At 45.0% G+C, this 19,289-nt stretch overlaps 1 long non-coding RNA gene across 3 annotated transcripts in view; it reads left to right on the top strand.

The window, feature by feature from the left end:
• Positions 1-19,289, top strand: part of LOC112652803 (uncharacterized) — a 33,301-nt gene that overhangs the window by 596 nt on the left and 13,416 nt on the right. For 2 of the 3 annotated variants that reach the window (XR_007410453.1, XR_007410452.1), the window contains exon 2: positions 7,053-8,057. This is a non-coding gene — a long non-coding RNA (uncharacterized LOC112652803). The remainder of the gene's footprint in view (positions 1-7,052; positions 8,058-19,289) is intronic. The other variant, XR_007410454.1, reaches the window with a different exon arrangement.

Raw genomic sequence — 19,289 nt, 5'->3', positions numbered from 1 at the left:
TGCTCCTGAGTGTTTCCCATCCTCAGAACCGCTGGGTTTATTTTGATGGATGTTCCATTGTTCACCGTGCAAACACAGCATCACTTTGGATTTAATTTTCAAATTGATGAATATTCTGAGGGTTTATTATGCATGGGTGGTCTTGTCCATAACAGAATCCCTAGTCGATTTTGGCAGCTTTCCACATTCACATGTTTGTTGCCCTGGAATTCATTTTGTTCGCTAATTCTAAACCCTAGATCCCTTTATTCTTAAAAACCGTGTGATAAAATCAATAATTTTGTATTGAAATATTACCTATGTATGTATTTTAATCTCCTTTCAGTTTTGCTTTTGGGCTATATTGTATGCTCTGCACGGTATATTATTATATTAGTGCATTTTATTATTTGCATAGAAATAAATCGCATGTATACTGAGGAAGAACATAGTTTTAATGACAAGGGTGCATGATATTATGAGATTAAAAGTTTGGTGGCCATTTTTTTAGACCATTGATTTGACATTTACTACGTTTCACAACATTCTTTTTTTTAAAAATTTTTTTTATTATTTATTCATGATAGTCATAGAGAGAGGAGAGAGAGGCAGAGACACAGGCAGAGGGAGAAGCGGGCTCCATGCCAGGAGCCCGACATGGGACTCGATCCCGAGACTCCGGGATCGCGCCCTGGGCCAAAGGCAGGCACCAAACCGCTGAGCCACCCAGGGATCCCCCGTTTCACAACATTCAATTATGTGCTTAAAAACAGCTTTATCGAGGTATAACTGATTTTCCATAAAATTCACTCATTTTGGGTGTACAATCAAATAATTTTTAGCAAATTTACAGAGTTGTGTGACCATCAGCACAATCCAACTTTGGAATATCTTCATCATGCCAAAAGATCCCGATCTCTCTTCCTAACCCCAATCCCAAGCAACCAGTGATCTTTCTTTCTCTATCGATTTGTCTTTTCTAGATTTTGGATATAAATGGAATCATACAGTATGTGGTCTTCTGTGACTGGCTTCTTTCACTTAGTACGTGTTTCTGAGGTTCATCCATGTTGCAGTACGTATTACAACGTCATGTTGCAGAGTGTGGATATCCCACACTTTGTTTATCCATTTACCAGCTAACGGTCATTTGGACTGTCTCCACTATCTTGATTATTGTGACTAATACTGCTAATGGACATTCACGTGAATATATGTTTTTATTTCTCTTGACAAGATAATTTCCTAAGACCTAGTTGCTGGGTCATATGGTGACTTGATGCCTAACTTTTTAAGAAGCAGCCAAACTGGTTTCCAAAATGGCAGAGCCATGTCACATCCCACTAGCAATGTGTCAGGGTTCCAGTTTTTCCACATCCTCCTCTTTAATACTTGCTATTGTCTTTTTAGTCATAGTAATTTCAGGGGATGCGGCTAGTATTTCATTGTGGTTTTCATTTGCTTTTCCCTAATGACTAATAATGAGCCTGTTTTCCACGTATACCTTCTTTGGTGAAATGTCTATTCAAATGATTTGCTGGTTATCTTTTTATACCTTCTTCAACACAGGAATCCTCCATGGGGATAGGGATAACATTTTATACTTCTTTGGATCCCAAATACTTCCCTGGTACATCATAAGGTCATTTGCATACTGGTGTCCCAAATGCCCAAAAGGGTGATGATAATTTCATATATTAAATGTAAAAAAAAGTTCTATATTTTATCTTATTGGTTCACAAACCCAAATGTCTATAGTCACCGCGCTGGTAATGTAAATGCATAACTTGGGGAGACTTTAAGGAAATAGGGAGTGGTAAAGAGGGCAAGCCCTCCTTTACAAAGACATCTATGTTCATTAAAAATAATCACTGCGCAAAGGAAGTTCATTTATCACTAGGTTGACCCTCCTCCCCCCACCTCCCCGCCCCGTAGGTGCACACCAGACCCTCCACCACTGAGCCTAATTCTGGAGAAGTCATCATGCTACTCAGAGTGCATTTCTCTAGCTGATGCTATGAGGATCTTTTCCGAGAGAGTCCACAGGCTTCCAGTAAGTTTTCTTTTCAGGGGGCTTTCTACACCCATTTTATTGCAACCACAGGGGGTCTTTCTGCCTGTGGCCTTGCTGATGACCCTGGGACACTTGGAGCCCCTCCCAGATCTCTGGTTACTCTTTAGGTCAGCTTGCAAGGCTCCACTGCCACCTGCGAGGGCAACTGATGGGACCCTGGTTCCCTGCTGCCAGCTCCCATTCTCACCACTAGCTCTTTGCTCCTGTCATTTCATTGTCCTGCAAGATTTCCCAGCCTCCACCTCCACCTTCAGCTGCTAACTCCCACTAATCCCTCTAGCTCAATTCCATACCACCCCCCAAAACCTTTCATAGAACCCCATTTTGCTCTTGTCAGAGCACAGTCCACATTTTATTGTAATTTCCTCTCTCTTTTTCAATTTCTCTGTTCCTTGAGGACAAGGGCTACATGGAGCGAATTCACTTGTGTAGTCTCCATGACCAGAGCTTTGGTTTCATGGAGGAGCCCCAAAAGATGGCATAGCCTGCCAAATGCATTGATGTACACGGGGCCCTATAACATCACATTGGGGAAGGACGTCTTGATGAAGAGTCAGTAGGCCTGAGTAGCAAGGATGTAATAAAATCCCCATATACCTGCCCGCAAAGTGGATATCGGATTTTAACTCCTATTCTCTTCTGAATTTGAAGCTTGGGAGCCACATAGCATTTTTCTTAGCTTCAGGGTTACTGCAGGTGCTCAGGGAGATAGTGTCTGGGGCCTGATGAGAGGTGAGAGACTGGATGGTGTGGCTCCAAGCTGTGGAGCCATCCACATGTGATCTGACGGGTCTTGTCACTCTGATGCCTGTGTCCTTTAGTTACCCAGCCCCTTCTTCCAATAAAGTCCTTCCTCGGGGGAGGGGGAGGCACTTACCTAACACACCAGTTTCTATGATATGCCAAGTGATGGTTGCCCAACTAATCCATGGACTTAATCTTCACCCAATGAAACTCAGGGCTGGGAGTGGTAGAGATCTGTAAGTGCCGAAACTATGACTTTATCTTCTCCTTTCAAAGGGCTTAAGTCATCTGCAAACCTCTAGGGCTATATACACTGGCTTAACCTTCATTTGGAAAAGGAAGTTACCCTTTCGGCTCAAAGTTTTCAAGTGACTTTTTAAAACTCGACTTGAAATGATGCCTGACGTCGGCATGCTATCTTGACGACTTGTCCTTATGCTCCGAGCTTTGAGTGCCTCCAGAAATGAGAACTGATGAGAGAGATGTCTTTCATTACATTTATTTTCCCTTTTTCTTGGGCAGGATTGGACCTCATTTGTGGAGCTTGCCAGGTAGATTCTCCAAATTCTAGGATGAGTAGAACCTTGCCTATGATGTTGCTCTTTCAAATCCCCTCCTGTGGGGCTATTGGCAATACCACAAAGGACATGGTAAATTGAGGAGGTTCTTCCCTTGGGTGTCAGGATTTCCTCAATCTTTGTAACCCTAGAGTGTTTTTTTTTTTTTTTTTTTTTTTTAAGGCAGTGTGATTAAAAGGACTTCTGATTCCTCAGTATTACTAATTAGCATGGGTTTAATTTAATAATATTTTAACACTTCATTTATTTGGCATAGTTGTGGAATGAGAGGCTTCCTATTAAGTGAATTATTAAGGGATATTTCCCTGAGAAGCATTAAAACATACACTTAATTATTTTTACAACTACAGAAACATGCTTCTCTGCCTTATTAAAGCATTTTATAAAAGCCACAATGGAATGCCATACTGATTACTTAGGCAAATCATAAGAAATCCAGATATTGCATATGATTCAGTGCATTTCTATGCCGAGGGCTTCTGCTGAGGTGTCTAAATATAGTTGATCCTTCACTAAATGGCCCCAGGCAGCTGCCTTTTGTTTTTTCCTTCCTAAATTCTGCGGCCTGTTTTTTTTTTTTTTTTTTTTTTAAGGCTCTTTATATCTCATTCATGTTGTCAGGTTGTGTGTGACCTGTCACTTTTTTCCGCTAATATTAGATCTCTTGTAGCTGTCCACTAGTCACACCCTTCTCAGATCTGGGCCTTCAGATCTTACAATGGGCCGGACAAGTAGATCACTGAGCTGGTGAAATGTTACCCAGGAATGATTATGTACAGAGACGCTCTCCTTGGGGTCAAAGAGAGGAAATCCACCAAATGGAATGTGTCATATCCGAATTGGTTAGTTTTTAAGATCATTTTATTGGCCCGAGAGTGGCCTTTTTTCTTTAATAGGTAATTTCTCTGTGTAAATGATGTGTTCTTTCATTGTACCTGAGTGCTCCAACTAAGGAGTAGAATTCTAGAAGGAATCCAACATTCTGTTGTTTTCAGGCTGTGAAGATGATCATGGTGAGGTGGGGGGGCGGGGAGAGAAGATAAACATCACAGAGATTCGTTACAGGTCCATAAATCAGTTTTCATCTTTCAGAATTCTAATTTTTTAGCTCGCCCTGAGGTGATCCGGCTGTACAATAAATCACACTGACTGTATTCGTTCTCACTGTTGCTGTAACAAATCGCCACCAACTTAGTGGCTCACAAAATATACAACTTTATTAGCTTACAGTCTGAAGGGTTCAAAAGTCCAAAATCAGTCTCACTGGGCTAAAGTCAAGGTGTCTGGAGGGCTGGCTCTTCTAGAGCCTCTCGGGGAGGATCCGTCCCCCCAGTCTGTTTCAGCTTCCAGAGGCTGCTGACCTTCTTTGCCTCCCGATCCCCTTCTCCATCTCCAGAGCCAGCCTTGCGATACCTTCAGTCCTCTCTGACCATCTGACCTCTGCTTGCATCATCACCTCTCCTTCTCTGACCCTGGTCCTCCCAGCTCCCTTTTATAAGGACCATCGTGATTGCCCTGACCCCACCAGACAAACGAGGATGCTCTCCCTGTCTCAAGGCCCTTAACTTAACCACACCTGCAACATCTCTTTTGCCATGTATGGGGACATAGTCACACATCCTGGGGGTTAAGGCAGGGGTGTTTTTGGTGAGAGGAAGGGAGCATTACGGATCCTACTGCACTAACTAAACCTGCAATATGTTGATTCAAAAACTAGAATGGCAATTTATGATTTAGGGTTTTAATATGTCTAGTAGGATAACTGGAATTACCCATTACTTCAGACAGTCTCTACTGCCCGGCATTGGTCAAGCGAGGAGACTAAATAAATAATAGAAGCTTGCTTGGTGAGCATATGATTATACCTTGGTCATTGCCAAGAAACTACAGAAGCCTGATAAAGTGCCTTTGTACTCTGACTATGTCTACCCAGGTAGGCAGTACTGGCTGTTAGATGTTTTTTTTTTTGGATAGTACTTGAGTTTGATACCCTGACAAACTCAGCCTCACTGATTCTTCTTTCGATAGACCTCATGGAATCTAGAACTTGCTGCTGTAATTATGTTTTCTAGTGTATAAAAAATGTGACAAAACTGTGTAAAATTAACTCTGATCACCACAGTTAAAATGCCTGGATCAGAATCCACATCTGAGGGTGAATACTTAGCCTGTGGAATATCATAATGAGGAACCAGCTCTTTTACTTATTAGTTCCAATCTCTGAAAAATCTGGATGCAGGAAGTAACTTCATTGGTGCAATGTGTTGTCTTCAAGATTAAGTGAACCCTTGGCTGGATCTCTATGCCTTTGGTGAATAGGGCCCAGGACCCGGCAAGCCCAGTGGGCTGCCAGGGTCTGTGTAGAGCTCAAAGTCTAGAGCCATCTTAGTGCTGCCCTGTCCTGCTTCAGGTCGATGCTGACATCCCAGTAGGATCTGGATGGTATAGTCTGCAAAATATCACTTTACTGGCCCGAGAGTGAAAATTTCATGTCAGGTGCTTGTCAGAGGGTCCAAGAACAGGTAGGGGACTTTCCTAAGCTATAAGGATAGATCTCCTTCCTGACTGCTTGGCACCTGCTCACTAGTAAATGTTGCCACATTTGTCAGAAATCAGACTAAGTCTTGCTTTCTTCATAATCTGCCACCTGGGAGGAGGGTCTTGGGTCTCTGTGGGCAGAAGGATGGGTTGGTAGGTCTTGGCGGCCCAACTTCAGCGAGCATCAGCATAACCCAGAGAGCTGGTTAAAAGGCAGAGACTGAGCCCAAGCCCCTGAGTCCCCAAGGCATAAGTCTTGGGGAGGGGGTTGAGAATCTGCATTGCTCACAGGGTCCCAGGTGATGCTGTTGCTGCTGGTTGGGAACTACTCTTTGAGGTCCTGTGGGGCTGGGCTTTGCTACGCCTTACAACAACGAAGGGTTATTTCTTGCTCACACTACGTGTCTCCCGTGGGTCTATAGAGGCTCTGCTCTGCATCATCCCTGATCGCACTTTGCAATCCAGACCGATGGAGCTTTGCTGCTTGTGGTACGAATGTGAGAGCCTTGGCGGTGCCATGCTGGCAGCTACAAGACTTCCAGCAACTCACTGGCTAGAGCTGGTCACATGACTCACCCAAACCAAGTGGTACCACGAAGCACGCTATCTGGATGTTGGCAAGATAGTACTGATGGCTACTTCAGGTACTGCCCAGCTTTAACTGAAGAAGCCCGGTAACAGCTGAACAGTCAAAGTGACAAGTCAGTTTACAGGGCTTGGGAATGATGTAGCTGAAGCCATCATGGCTCAGTTTATCTTGGCTATTGTTTCATTCTCTCAAATAGAAACGGAAATCATTCTAGCCTCATTGCTGCTAGATCTACACAGCATCTCTACCTCTGTTCCTCTGAGGTGTGTGGTTGATCCATTTTTCCCCTTTAACTCCCTTTTTATTTTTTTATTTTTATTTATTTAAAAAAATATTTTATTTATTCATTCGTGAGACACACACACACACACAGAGAGAGAGAGAGAGAGAGAGAGAGGCAGAGACACAGGCAGAGGGAGAAGCAGGCTCCATGCACCGGGAGCCCGACGTGGGATTCGATCCCGGGTCCTCAGGATCAGGCTGTGGGCTGAAGGCGGCGCTAAACCGCTGAGTCACTCGGGCTGCCCTTAACTCCCTTTTTAATTTTTAGGTTCTACTGCAGACATGATCTTTTCTGCCTTTCTCTTCAATTTTAAAGATTGACCTGGCTTCAGAGACCTGCTGCCCTGATGTGCTGTCTACAACGGCGTAAGAACAGTCTGCAAATTTGAGTCATCACCGATTTTTGCTTTGTGGCCCTTCCTTCCTTCCTTCTTTCCTTCCTTCCTTCCCTCCTTATGCAGCTTTGCAATCAGTTAAACCATCTATGAAATTGCAATGACCTAATGCATCATTTAGGCATAAACACATTTTGGCTCAGAAATTATTTCTCAAAACCTCTTTTTTGAGTTGTCACTTCAGCACATATTCCTGTCAAGCACTGACCTCTTACTGATTCTTAATTTCTTTTGAGGCAGCCAGAGATAGTAGTTACCTCTTCACCAAAGGAGAAACCATAGGGGAAAATGACCCGGTGAGGACTGCTGGTTTTCCATTCTTCGGTTCAATCACTTCGGTTCATCGGGGAAATAAAACTGTCAGCACAACATCTCTGGGCACAGAGGACATGGGTAGGGTGTGTGATTCAAAGGATTGCCTACGGCTAAAGCCACTGTGTAAGCTTTAATTAACTGGGACAGCCAGGGGCAGGTACTGTAGAAAGAAACACTATCATTATTGATGTTAATTTTTTATGTGAATATTGGGAAACTCCTGGATGCATTGTTCCATAATTAATTTTCTTATAAGTTATGAATGTCCTAGGATATCCCCTAAAGGAGAGCTGGAGAGAGCGATTCATTTAAGTCAGTTTAGTTTTTAGAGGCTCTTCCTGTAGCCATATATTTATGACTACAGTTGAGTTTTGGTTTCTTGTGTGGCTTTCTGGAGCCTAGAATAACTTTGCCTTAAGATGGAAACGGTTAATGATTACGACTATGCTTTTTCAGAATAGTTTAAGTTCCTTGGGTGCATTTTTAGGCTGCAGGCTGAAGCACGATGAACGGAACTTGCAGTTGCGTTGGAGTTTGAACCAGTTATTGCAGGAAACACACAGGTATTTATTCGCCAATCAAATACATATTTTCTTCTTTTGTTTTTTTAAGTTGAGGTTATCCTGAAAATTGGTTTTAGTTGTCAAATATATTGCCTTATGCTAAATATCATGTATATTCTAATATTTTATTCTCTTAAAAGTTGAAATTGTTTGCCTTCCTATTGTTGATACTGATATTTTTACTGTTTTTTTTTTTTACCACAAATCTTTAAATGGGAACAGATAGGGCAGGCTACTTGTATTTGCCCCATGGCTTAGAAACCCAGCTGATAAGACCATTTTTAGTTGAACCAGATTTTCAGGTAGAACAGAACTGCTAACATTCAACAGAAGCCCCGGGCAAGGCTGAAGTCAACCCTGAGGGCGAATGGGCTGGGGGAGAGCTCAGTGGTGCAGAGGAGCAAGTTTTCTTTAGGGAACATGACTTCTTTTGCAAAATGAGGACAGTTCCAGAGATACAGGATATCACAGGGTATGAAGAAGATCGAATGATATGCAAATGGCAGCACGAAGAGTAAGAACTTGGCAGATAGTGAACACTTAGTAGAAGTTGGCTTTTATTTTTCAGGTCTCTCTTCCTTATTCCTTCTTGTATAAATAAATAAATAAACAAATAAATAAATAATCAAGCAACAGGTGAGCACTGCTGTCTTGTCTTCAGTGGTAAGACATTGTGGGACTCGCAAAGAAACTTCAAAGTCTTCTCTGAAAGGATTCAAAGCAAGATGAATCATATGTGATGACTTAGAAAATGTAAGACAGAAAGACGTTCTCATTGGTTCTCAGACAAGAAGCACACAGCATGGGCATCAGAGAAATCCAGGGGCGGGAGACGTGACTCTGGAGTGAAGTGGTCTGGAAGGAACCAGTCGATCAGATGGGTATGAAAAGTGCTGGTGGAGGTGAAGGCAGGGTGGAGAGTTGCAGTACCAGGTAGGAAGGGGCAATAAGACTCAAAGGACAAGGATCAGAAAGTGTGTTTGAGGAAGAGTAAATAACTTAGTTTGTTGGTAGGAAAGTACTCTCTACTGGTGAGTATTTGGTGACAGAAAGGTGTATTAGAGTCATTTTAGGGTAGAAACTTGCTGGCTCGTGTACCTTTTTGTTAGAACCATGTTGTAAGTGAGATTGAAAGATATGACCACTAATATTTTAGTTGGGAGAACATATTTGATTCTACACTATGGTTAGAATATGGTCACTAATATGGTCTACTCATAAACATAGTCAAGACAGTATAAATCCACAGGCATATGGTGAACTCTCCAGAGAGCCCCTTCACGCCTTCTCTCACTGGTTTTTAAATAGCACTCTAAGCTATTCAGATATTATACAGTACTTATCTGATCTCATATAATAGTTATCCGTTTTGCTACATTGCTCATTCTTGGCACTGGCCATTTTTGGCCTATGGGATGTATGTACTTATTGACCTGGCAATAGAAAATATTCAGTCTTGGATCAATATGTAAGTACTTACATCATATTAAATTTAATTATCTATCAAAATGTATCTGCTGCTGCCATAACTTATCACTTCGGGGGGGGGCTGCTGATGCTAAAGTAGTATTGAACAGCTTGAATGATTCATATATTCTTTACTTTGTCATTTCTTCTATTGAACTCCTCAAAATATTTAAAATATTTTCGCCTTTAGTGTGGAATTATTTTATGTAGTTTGTGACAAAAAGCATCTAAAGCAGCATGGATAGCCCTAGTGTCAAAGTTGATGCTTTGTAGGATTAAAATATTTTCTTCATAAAGTAACCAACTAAGCTTACGTATAAAAGACATATGCTTGAAAATATTAACAACTCATACCTTTGAAAAGCTGTCCTAGGATTGAATGAAGAGAAGAAGACATTTTATTTTCACAGAATATGCTTTTATAATTTGAAAATTTTACTTTATTCATTTTTAAAGTTCAAATTTTAGAGTCAAATGCCTAGATACTGTTTCTTTAAACTTTGGGGAAAAAATAAACTTTGGGGAAAGTTTTGCTGTGTTTAAAGTGATAGAGTATAAAGGATGTTTGCACTGTATAAAGCATTATTTACTAAGTGTCTGCTTGGTTAATATAATGGTGAACGAAGCAGAAATATTTGCTAAAAAATAAGGCATAAGTGCTTATGCTTTCTGGGTTCTCATTAAAATTATAGCAGCACAGATCAACAGGACATTCATGGTATTTAAGTATTTCCTTTTTCTACTCTGATATCAGAGTGAGGCACCAGCCTTGACATTGCAGAGATCAGATGGAACATAGTTTATAAGTTTGGATTGTCTTGGGAGCTAAGGGGCTCATGTGTTATGCTACTTAGAATCAAGGGAATTGGTGCATCTTGAATGAAGTCAGGAACTTAAATTAGTATTCTGAATAAAGGTGTTCTTAACATTAAACATTTAAAAATTTAAACATAAGAAAAAAATAAAAAATAAAAGACATATGCTTGATGACAAATGCTTCTTCTTTTAAGATTGTGTGTGTGTGTGTGTGTGTGTGTGTGACCATAATCAAGAATTAGGGTAATAAGGGAAGGAAGGAAGGAGGAATATAATCCAATAAAACGACCTTTGGGTAGTTCAGATGTTCTGGATGTATAGGTATTTCTTTTTTCATTTTGTTGACATTTTATTATGAAACATTTAAACTTACAGTAAATTTGAAATAATTTTATGTAACCATCTATATTCCTATATTGTACCATAAGCATTTTACTGCATTTTATCATATATTTATCCATCCCTCTACCCGGCACATGTACAGAATTTAATTCTAACTATGTAAGGAAAGACTAAATCAGCTCTATACAGTCAGAGCTCCAGTTGTTTAGATTTATGCTATTTGTGTTCCTATTTCTGTAGTATCTACCATCACTTCCAAGCAAGACCAATGGGACAGATTAGAAGAGTCTGTTCATTTTATCAAAAAAAAAAAAAAAAAAAAGGAATCCTTTTTGAGCATGTTCCCAGCATGAGTCTGTGGAGCTGTGCAGGCTTAGCTATGCAGCAATCATCTGGGGAGCTTGTTAACTTGATATTCTCTCACTCCCTAAAATTCTTAGTCAATAAATCCAACATGAGGATTTGAAATCTGCATTTCTTTTTAGAAGTCTTTCAAAAGGCATCAGAGGTTATTTTGACATGCGGTTGGATTTGGAAACCATTGACCAAAGGACTATATCTTAGTCTTTGGAGGAGGCAAGACATTTTGAGGGAAAAGTCAATAATACAATATATAACCAAACATTAAATTCTGTGGTTTGCCTTCTAAATTCAAGAGATTTCCAGGAAATGGAAAGCCCCGTGTGGGTTAGAAAATTGGCCAAAGTTTCATAGATAGCAAGAGGCTTAAGAGAATGAGAGGAAAGTATGGAGGAGATACGAAGTTAGTAGGTTTTGAAGGGTGTCAGATGCTAGAGAGCAGAAAATGTAAATTCCTGAAGAACTTTCAGAGAACAGTCTTGAAGGACTTTGCTCCCTGTCTTACCAGCAAAGACACACCGATCATAACACACACTGGAGTATTCAGAACCCTTCTCATGGGAAAATTATAAAAGTTGAATTAATCCATACCTTGGGACAAAAGGGGGGATTTTCGGGAAGGCTTGTACAGCTCCAGGAAGGCGGGGGTGAGGACACAGATGTATGCAAGGCACCAAGTCCCAGTGGGGCTCACCCTTCCCATTTCTCACTTCAGTCACTCTGTACTGGCCTCATCACTCAGACTGGCTTCTTCTACACGGTGACCAGTCGGCTTCTGTCCGTCCCCGGGCTACGGGTCGCCCCCATCATCAACCCTCAGCATTGACCCTGTGGTGGACACACGGGTGGGTGCCGAAGTTACAAACCAAAAGCAGATTCCCCGCGAGGGACAAGGCGGGGGGCAGGAGGGTTAAGAAGCTCATCGGTAGGCCTGAGATGGCCCATCTGCACGGCGGGCTGTCGGCGGCGCTGGGCGAGCAAGGGGGAGCCTGCAGGCCGTCGGGCAGGCCACGCGTCCTTTCCACGCCGCTTCAAATTTCCCTTCCTTTTCTGTCTTTATGTTTGGCGGAGTCTACTCAGTCCCGTCTAGGCTGCTGCTTTATGGAGCGTCGAAGCTCTTCCCAGGCTGTGCTCCGAGTAGCACCTCGCTTGCTAAAAGGCACTGGATTTCGAACAAGTCATAACAGTTTCTGACAAGATCTTTCTTTTGAAGGAAAATGTGAGAAAGCGAGGGAGATAAAAATGTCTTTGTTTTCACCAAAGCATAGTCAGGATGAATAATTAAGAAATTGATACTGAATTCAGTAGCATTATCTGAGCTGTTAGTCAAAAGAAGGTGGATGAGGGTGTGGGTGTGTCTGTGTTTCCAGACGACAGGTGGAAGTTCCTGAGTCTGTTCCTGTTCATGGTTCCATCCAACTGAGGATGAGGGCAAAACTGTCACCTGGTTGGGTAGAGCTGTCTTTCCAAAACGACACACTTAGAGCAAGTACATGGCTACCCAGTGGTACGATTTCGGGAAAGAGATAGGGTTCTAAGACCAAAATACCACCCTTAACCCCATGTTCAGTATCAAAATGCTTTTGGCAGAGGGCCAAGATACTTTCTTCTACCTTTAAAAAAAGCGACAGACACCAGTATTTCTGGAAGGACACTGTTAGGACACTGATGTAAATGCATATCAAAATGTCAATAAACCGCACCAAACACTTTCCTGACTTTTTTTGTTGGATGAGGCGTGTGCTCATGCGTGTTTGCATTTGTGTCTGTAAATTAGACGAGGCACCTCGACCTCTGCCTGATACACTCTGCCTGGAGCGGATCGGGGTATTCGGTTTTCATTCTACTTCGTACCACATGCAATTCATGGGCTTGAATGGGAATCCTGTCTGCAAGGATAATAACCAAGAGTCCGACGTTGGAGGATTGTGGGATATTTATGGCTTTGACCCTGTTAACAATTCGTTTGGATATTAGCATCGACAAGGCTGGTTCTCTCAACACTCAGATCTTTTCAACCAGCCCGTAGGAGTTAACTTTTTTCTCTCCGGTTTCTTGTTGAAGAGCAGAGAAAAGTTCAACATTCCTTCCCCAATGTGCTATCTTTCACTAGAGCGTTATCGCCTTCAAATGACAACCTTTGGATGCAATTCAAATCAGATAAGGCCTGTTATTTATTTAAGGCCCTTTAAGAACATAGCCAATTAGAGACTGTTGGATAATAGGCACATCACAGAGATTTCCTAGAAAGGGCCCGGTAACGGGGTTTTAGAGCTCCCATTACAAAGCATGGCGGGTTGCCTGCTTTTAAAAGAATGTTTATTTTTGGAAAACTGCGATTCTCTTGTTAGCTTCACACTCCTTCGGTTGTAGGTGTTTCAAAGAAATCTGAGCTCTTGTCAGGCTATTTCTATGAAGCCACCTACTTTTTTATCTCATAGATTGCTTGCAAGAAAGAATTATAATTAAAAATAGGTTTAATGAAACTGTACTCTACATGATTCCACTAACCTCAAATTAAGAGTGCACCGAATTTCGATTAATAAATTGCTTTGTTAATTTAATTCAGTGACTGTGTGCTGCGGGCTTACTAGGAGTCGAACGCCACAGCCAACGGATAGAGGAGTTCTCTACTCTTATTTGACGATACACAACAGCTAGGCTCCCATGGACGTACACACACAGGAGCATCGTAGAGCAGGCAGATGCCAGGCTGAGAATCACCTTAAAGTGAAGGGCTGGGCAGTGGCCGTGTCAGCATCTTCCTTGAGGGTGCTAGGGACAGTCGTTTTTAAGAGAGGCCACTTAATTGACGTCTTAAGACCAGAAGGAGTCAGGCTCGTGGAGACCTAGGGAAGAACATTTGAGGCGGAGAGAGGCCGAGGGAAGAGCCGACTCGCAGGCCCCAAGACGGACGTGGGCTTGGCATGTTGGAGGAAGAGAAAGCAGGTCCATGCGACAAAAGCTGGTACAGAGATTCAGAGAAGTGGGTAGCTTCTAGATCCTGGACAGTTTTGTAGGTCAGAGGAAGAAATACAAGTTTTACGTGCAATGAAAAGCATCGGAGAGTTTTAAGCAGAGGAGTGACATGATCTAATTTAATTTTTCTATAGGAAATGGGTAAGAGGAAACAAGGATGGCAGTCGGGAAATCGATTATGAGGGAATCATAGTAAGCGAGGCCAGTGGCTTCAGTGCACAGTGCACACAGCCCAGAGCGGGTGCAGGATAATCCCTTAGACCGAGGAAAGAACGTATTAGAGGGCCCTGTGTGCATAGATGTGCATGTTCATAAAACGGATATATATGTATATATATATATATGCACGTGCATGTGTACGTGTATGTGTCTAAGCGTGCGTTACATACGTGCATGTTACACTGTCTTTTTTAAAACCTTCTATTTCGGGCAGCCCGGGTGGCTCAGCGATTTAGCAGGGCTCCCTGCATGGAGCCTCCTTCTCCCTCTGCCCATGTCTCTGCCTCTCTCTCTCTCTGTGTCTCTCATGAATAAATAATAAAATAAAATAATAAAAATAAAAATAAAATAAAATAAAACCCTCCTATTTCTATGTAATATAATGCATAATATATAAATGCCACCATCCATATGTTATTTAGAAATAGATCAACATACATAATGGGTGTGTATGCGTTCAAAAATATTTTATTGGTGCAGGCATGATCCAAAAGTTTGGAAGTCACTGGTCTGGGCGTCAGGTGGTGATGACTTGGATTTGGTGGTGTAGTGGGAATGGAGAGCAGGAGATGCTTTAGGGATAAGGGTCAAAGGTAAAAGTAACAGGACCTGGGGCGCCTGGTGGCTTGGCTGGTTGAGCGTCTGACTCTTGAGTTTGGCTCAGGCCATGATGTTGGGGTTGGGAGGTTGAGTCATACCTCAGGCTTCATGCTTGGCACAGAGTCTGCTTGAGATTCTCTCTCTCCCTCTGCCCTTCCCCTCTCCCAGGGCCCCGCTCGTGCTCTCTCTCTCTCTCTCTCTCTCTCTCTCTCTCACACACACACACACACACACACACACACACACAAGACCTGTTGAGTTGGGTTGTGTTGCCGTGTGGGTCCAGCTCTGGCTCAAGAGAGCCCAGCCCCAGGGAGCCCTGTAGGTCTGTATTTTCTTGGCGGAGGACTAGGGACGTAACAATTTTCAAGGCCTCGTTTACCTGCCGCTTTCACACACAGTATGGCCTCCACTTCTGCAAGACAAAATAGCTGTGTCTTCATTTCAGGGCCACGGCTGCACAACACCGAGGGCCACCGTTAGCTTTCTAGCCTCTGGAATCGTGTTGTGTGTGGTTGTGGCTGTAGGACAAAGAGTTCAGATTTACACCTCGAGAAGGTGCTCTGTGTGAGCGTGTGCGCATGCACGTCTTCAAGAGTCTTTTCTCGGGGCGCCTGGGTGGCCCTGTCCATTGGTTAAGTGTCTGCTTTCAGCTCAGGACACGATCCTGGGGTCCTGAGGTCAAGCCCCACATCGGGCCTCCTGCTCAGCGGGGAGCCTGCTTCTCCTGCTCCCCCTGCTTGTGCTCTCTCATTGTCTCTCTGTCAGATAAAGAAATAAAATCTCTTTTAAAAAAAGAGTCTTGGGACACCTGGGGGGCTCAGCAGTTGAGCATCTGCCTTCAGCTCAGGCCGTGGGCCCGGGGTCCTGGGATCGAGTTCCCCCTCGGGGTTCCTGCAGGGAACCTGCTTCTCCCTCTGCCTCTCTGTGTGTGTGTCTCATGAATAAATAAACTAAATGTGTGTTTTTTTTTTTAAGAGTCTTTTCTCTTAGAGTGATTTTTGGATTAGGCTTATTCCCCTGCCCACCTTCCAGATGAGGTTCTTTACTTGAGACGAGAGAAACAAAGGAATACTTTGAGCCTAATGGGGCACTTCGTGGCCGGGGGCTCAGGTCTCAGGGATGAGAAGCCGACTTCGGGGGGATCTGCACCAGCACCGGGGCTCTCGCTGCCTCTTCCTGAGGGTGGTTGTAAAAGCGCGGGACCCTGGGGTGTGGGCATTTCCACACGTCATCTGCTTTTGCCCTTTGTCAGGCCTGATGGAACATATAACACCTCTTCTTTTTTTTTTTAGAATTTATTTATTATTATTATTTATTTATTTATTTATTTATTTATTTATTTATTTAGAGAGCAAGTGAGCCCCTGAACAGCAAGGAGGAGCAAAAGTAGAGGGAGAAGCAGATGCCCCGATGAGCAGGGAGCCTGACGTGGGGCTTGATCCCGGGAGTCGGGATCATGACCTGAGCCCAAGGCAGACGCTTCACTGACTGAGCCACCCTGGCGCCCCCTTCTCCTCTTATTCCCACGTCCCCAAAATAACCCACCCACCTGAAAGGCATTAGTGACCTATATTAACCTTATTGAAAAATGCGTCCGCAGAAGATATTTGTCCCTCCCTCGTCCACTCCTAGCTCTGCCTTCAGAGAAGCCGACCTCCCCGCAGCCCTGAACCTGGCCTGAGCTCGCTCAGCCTTCTGTATGGCACAGACTCTCTCCTGGTTTCCCACACGTCACACCAGGAGCTCTTGAAGTCGTCTTCGGGGCAGCCCAGACCCCTCACTGAGGGGGACCCGGGCACCTACTACCACGACAGCGCTCTGTCCGTGTTGGTCCCTGGAGTTTGCCGTAGGTGTTACATGTTACCCAGCAGGTTGTTACTGCGATGAGGTGAATTCCAAATAAACTGTTGGAATATAACCTGTATTTGCATTAGAGACTGTTTTTTTTTAAAGATGTTTATTTATTCATGAGAGACACAGAGAGAGACGCAGAGACACAGGCAGAGGGAGAAGCAGGCTCCATGCGGGGAGCCCGACATGGGACTCGAGCCCCAGGTCCCCAGGATCAGGCCCTGGGCCCAAGGTGGCACCAAACTGCTGGGCCTCCCAGGCTGCCCCCGTAGGGCTCTCCCACCGTGCTGTGCCTTCTGCACCCCTGAGACGCCCGGGACGTCCCACCTCTGTTAGTTCTCTATTGCTGTGCTTAGGAAATGCCCACAGAGGTGCCCGGGGCCTCGGTCGACCAAGGGCCCGACTCAATGTTGGCTCCATCATGATCTCAGGGTGGTGAGGTCGAGCCCTGGGAGCAGCTCTGCACACAGTGGAGTCTCCTTAGGCTCCTGTCCCGCTGCCCCTCCCGCCTCCCCTGCCCACTCGCACACTCTCTCTCTCTCTAAAAAAAAAAAAAAAATATATATATATATATATATATACACACACATATATATTTTAAAAATATAGTACATAATATATATGTATATAACCAGAAACTCAGTGGCTTAAAATACACAAGTCTATTAAGTCATAGTTCTGGAGACAGGAAATGCAAGATCTGTGTCTCTGGGGTGAAATCAAGGTGGCAGCAAGCCTGTGTTCCTTCTGGAGTCTCCGGAATCTGTTTCCTTGCCTTTCTGGCTTCTGGAAGCTGCCTGTGTTCTTAGCTTGAGGCATCCTCCTCTAACTGAAAGCCAGCAGCATGGAGTCCCCAAGCCTTTCCCTCTGGCCTCTGCTGCTTTCGTCACATGTCCTTCTTTCTTGCTCTGACCCTCAAGCCTCCTAGCCACGTAGACTCTTGGTGAGATAAGGCCCATCTACATAGTCCAGGATGATTTCCCATCTCAAGGTCTGCGAATTCCCTTGCCGGGTCAGGTCGCGGGCTAGCCGAGTCCCAGAGCATGGCCATCGTTGAGCGCCCTCACTGTTTGCACCACATCACCTTTCAGTTCAGAAGCTGGACTTAAAAAAAAAAAAAAATTATTCACTTATTCCTGAGAGAAACACAGAGAGAGGCAGAGACACAGGCAGAGGGAGAGGCAGGCTCCCTTCCGGGAGCCCGATGTGGGACTCAATCCCGGACCCCGGGGTCACACCCTGGGCTGAAGGCGGGCGCCCAACTGCTGAGCCACCTGGAGGCCCAGAAGCTGGACGTCTCCAAAGGCTCAGTTGCTAAGTTGAGAAGAGTGAGGCGTGCACCTCAGAGGACAAATTTAAGGGAGAACCCCCCAAAAAAAATCAGTAAGCAAAAAAATATTTTAATGCAATATTAAAAAAAAATTAAAATTTCCAGAATTGATACCCACATGACAGTGCCCTTTGCTTAATCAGCAGAAGCAGGGGACCCAGTGTCCACAAATGACACGCTCATGTTGGACGCGGGTTTAGGAAGAGTAACCGACGGACGCAGGGCTCTGGTGGCTGCGGGGCTGGCACCTGGGCGAGCGGGGCTGCAAGGGGTGGCACCTCGGGGTGGGGAGCAGCTGCTGGCCCGGGCTCTGGCTTGTGGAAGATGCGAGTGGCCTTCGGGCCATTGGACGGTGCAACATCGGTCCCGGGCCTGGTTACGCAGCTGGGCTATAGACTCAGCTGAAGGTTCCGGGGGCTCCTATCATCCTTGACTAAATCCCTTTTCTACTTAAATAGCCGATTTGCTGTTGTTGGCAATGGACAGCGCTGAATCCTGCGACTTGAGGCAGTGAGGACGACCTCAGTTGGTAGGGTGGCCAGTCCCAGCCCCGCGTGCACCCCCGGGAGGACGGCCGCGTGGCGGTGCCTGCGCTGAGGACGTGAGGCTCGGCCCCCCCAAACAGAGGAGGTCCGAGGAGGCCCCAGAACCTTAAGGCAAAACCATTGCTTCTCAGCTCCTTACCTAGTACTTCCCTGGTCCCCAGTTAGGAGCTTATTTGGGATTTATTAGTAATAAAAAGATACTGACTTTTTCTTTGCTCACTGACTAGCAGATCAATTCGTACTGAACTCGTGTCTGAAGGGCCTGTGGGGTCCTGCTCCCCTCCCTGGGTGCCCGGGTGCAGGGGCCCCGAGGGCCTGTGGGGGTCCTGACCCCCTCCCCGGGTGCAGGGCCGTGGGGCTGGTGCTCAGGTGCAGGGTCCCCGAGGGCCTGTGGGGTCCTGCTCCCGTCCTTGGGTGCAGGTGCCCGAGGGCCTGTGGGGTCCTGCTCCCCTCCCTGGGTGCAGGGGCCATGGGGCTGGTGCCGGGTGCAGGGGCCTCGAGGGCCTGTGGGGGTCCTGACCCCCCCTCCCCGGGTGCAGGGCCGTGGGGCTGGTGCTCAGGTGCAGGGTCCCCGAGGGCCTGTGGGGTCCTGCTCCCCTCCCTGGGTGCAGGGGCTGTGGGGCTGGTGCCGTGTGCAGGGTCCCCGAGGGCCTGTGGGGTCCTGTTCCCCTCCCTGGGTGCAGGTGCCCGAGGGCCTGTGGGGTCCTGCTCCCCTCCCTG

Source organism: Canis lupus, chromosome 4, assembly GCF_003254725.2.
Source record: "Canis lupus dingo isolate Sandy chromosome 4, ASM325472v2, whole genome shotgun sequence".
Classification (NCBI taxonomy): Eukaryota; Metazoa; Chordata; class Mammalia; order Carnivora; family Canidae; genus Canis; species Canis lupus.
Note: the sequence above shows the minus strand (reverse complement) of the source record. Positions and strands in the feature narration are given on the sequence as shown.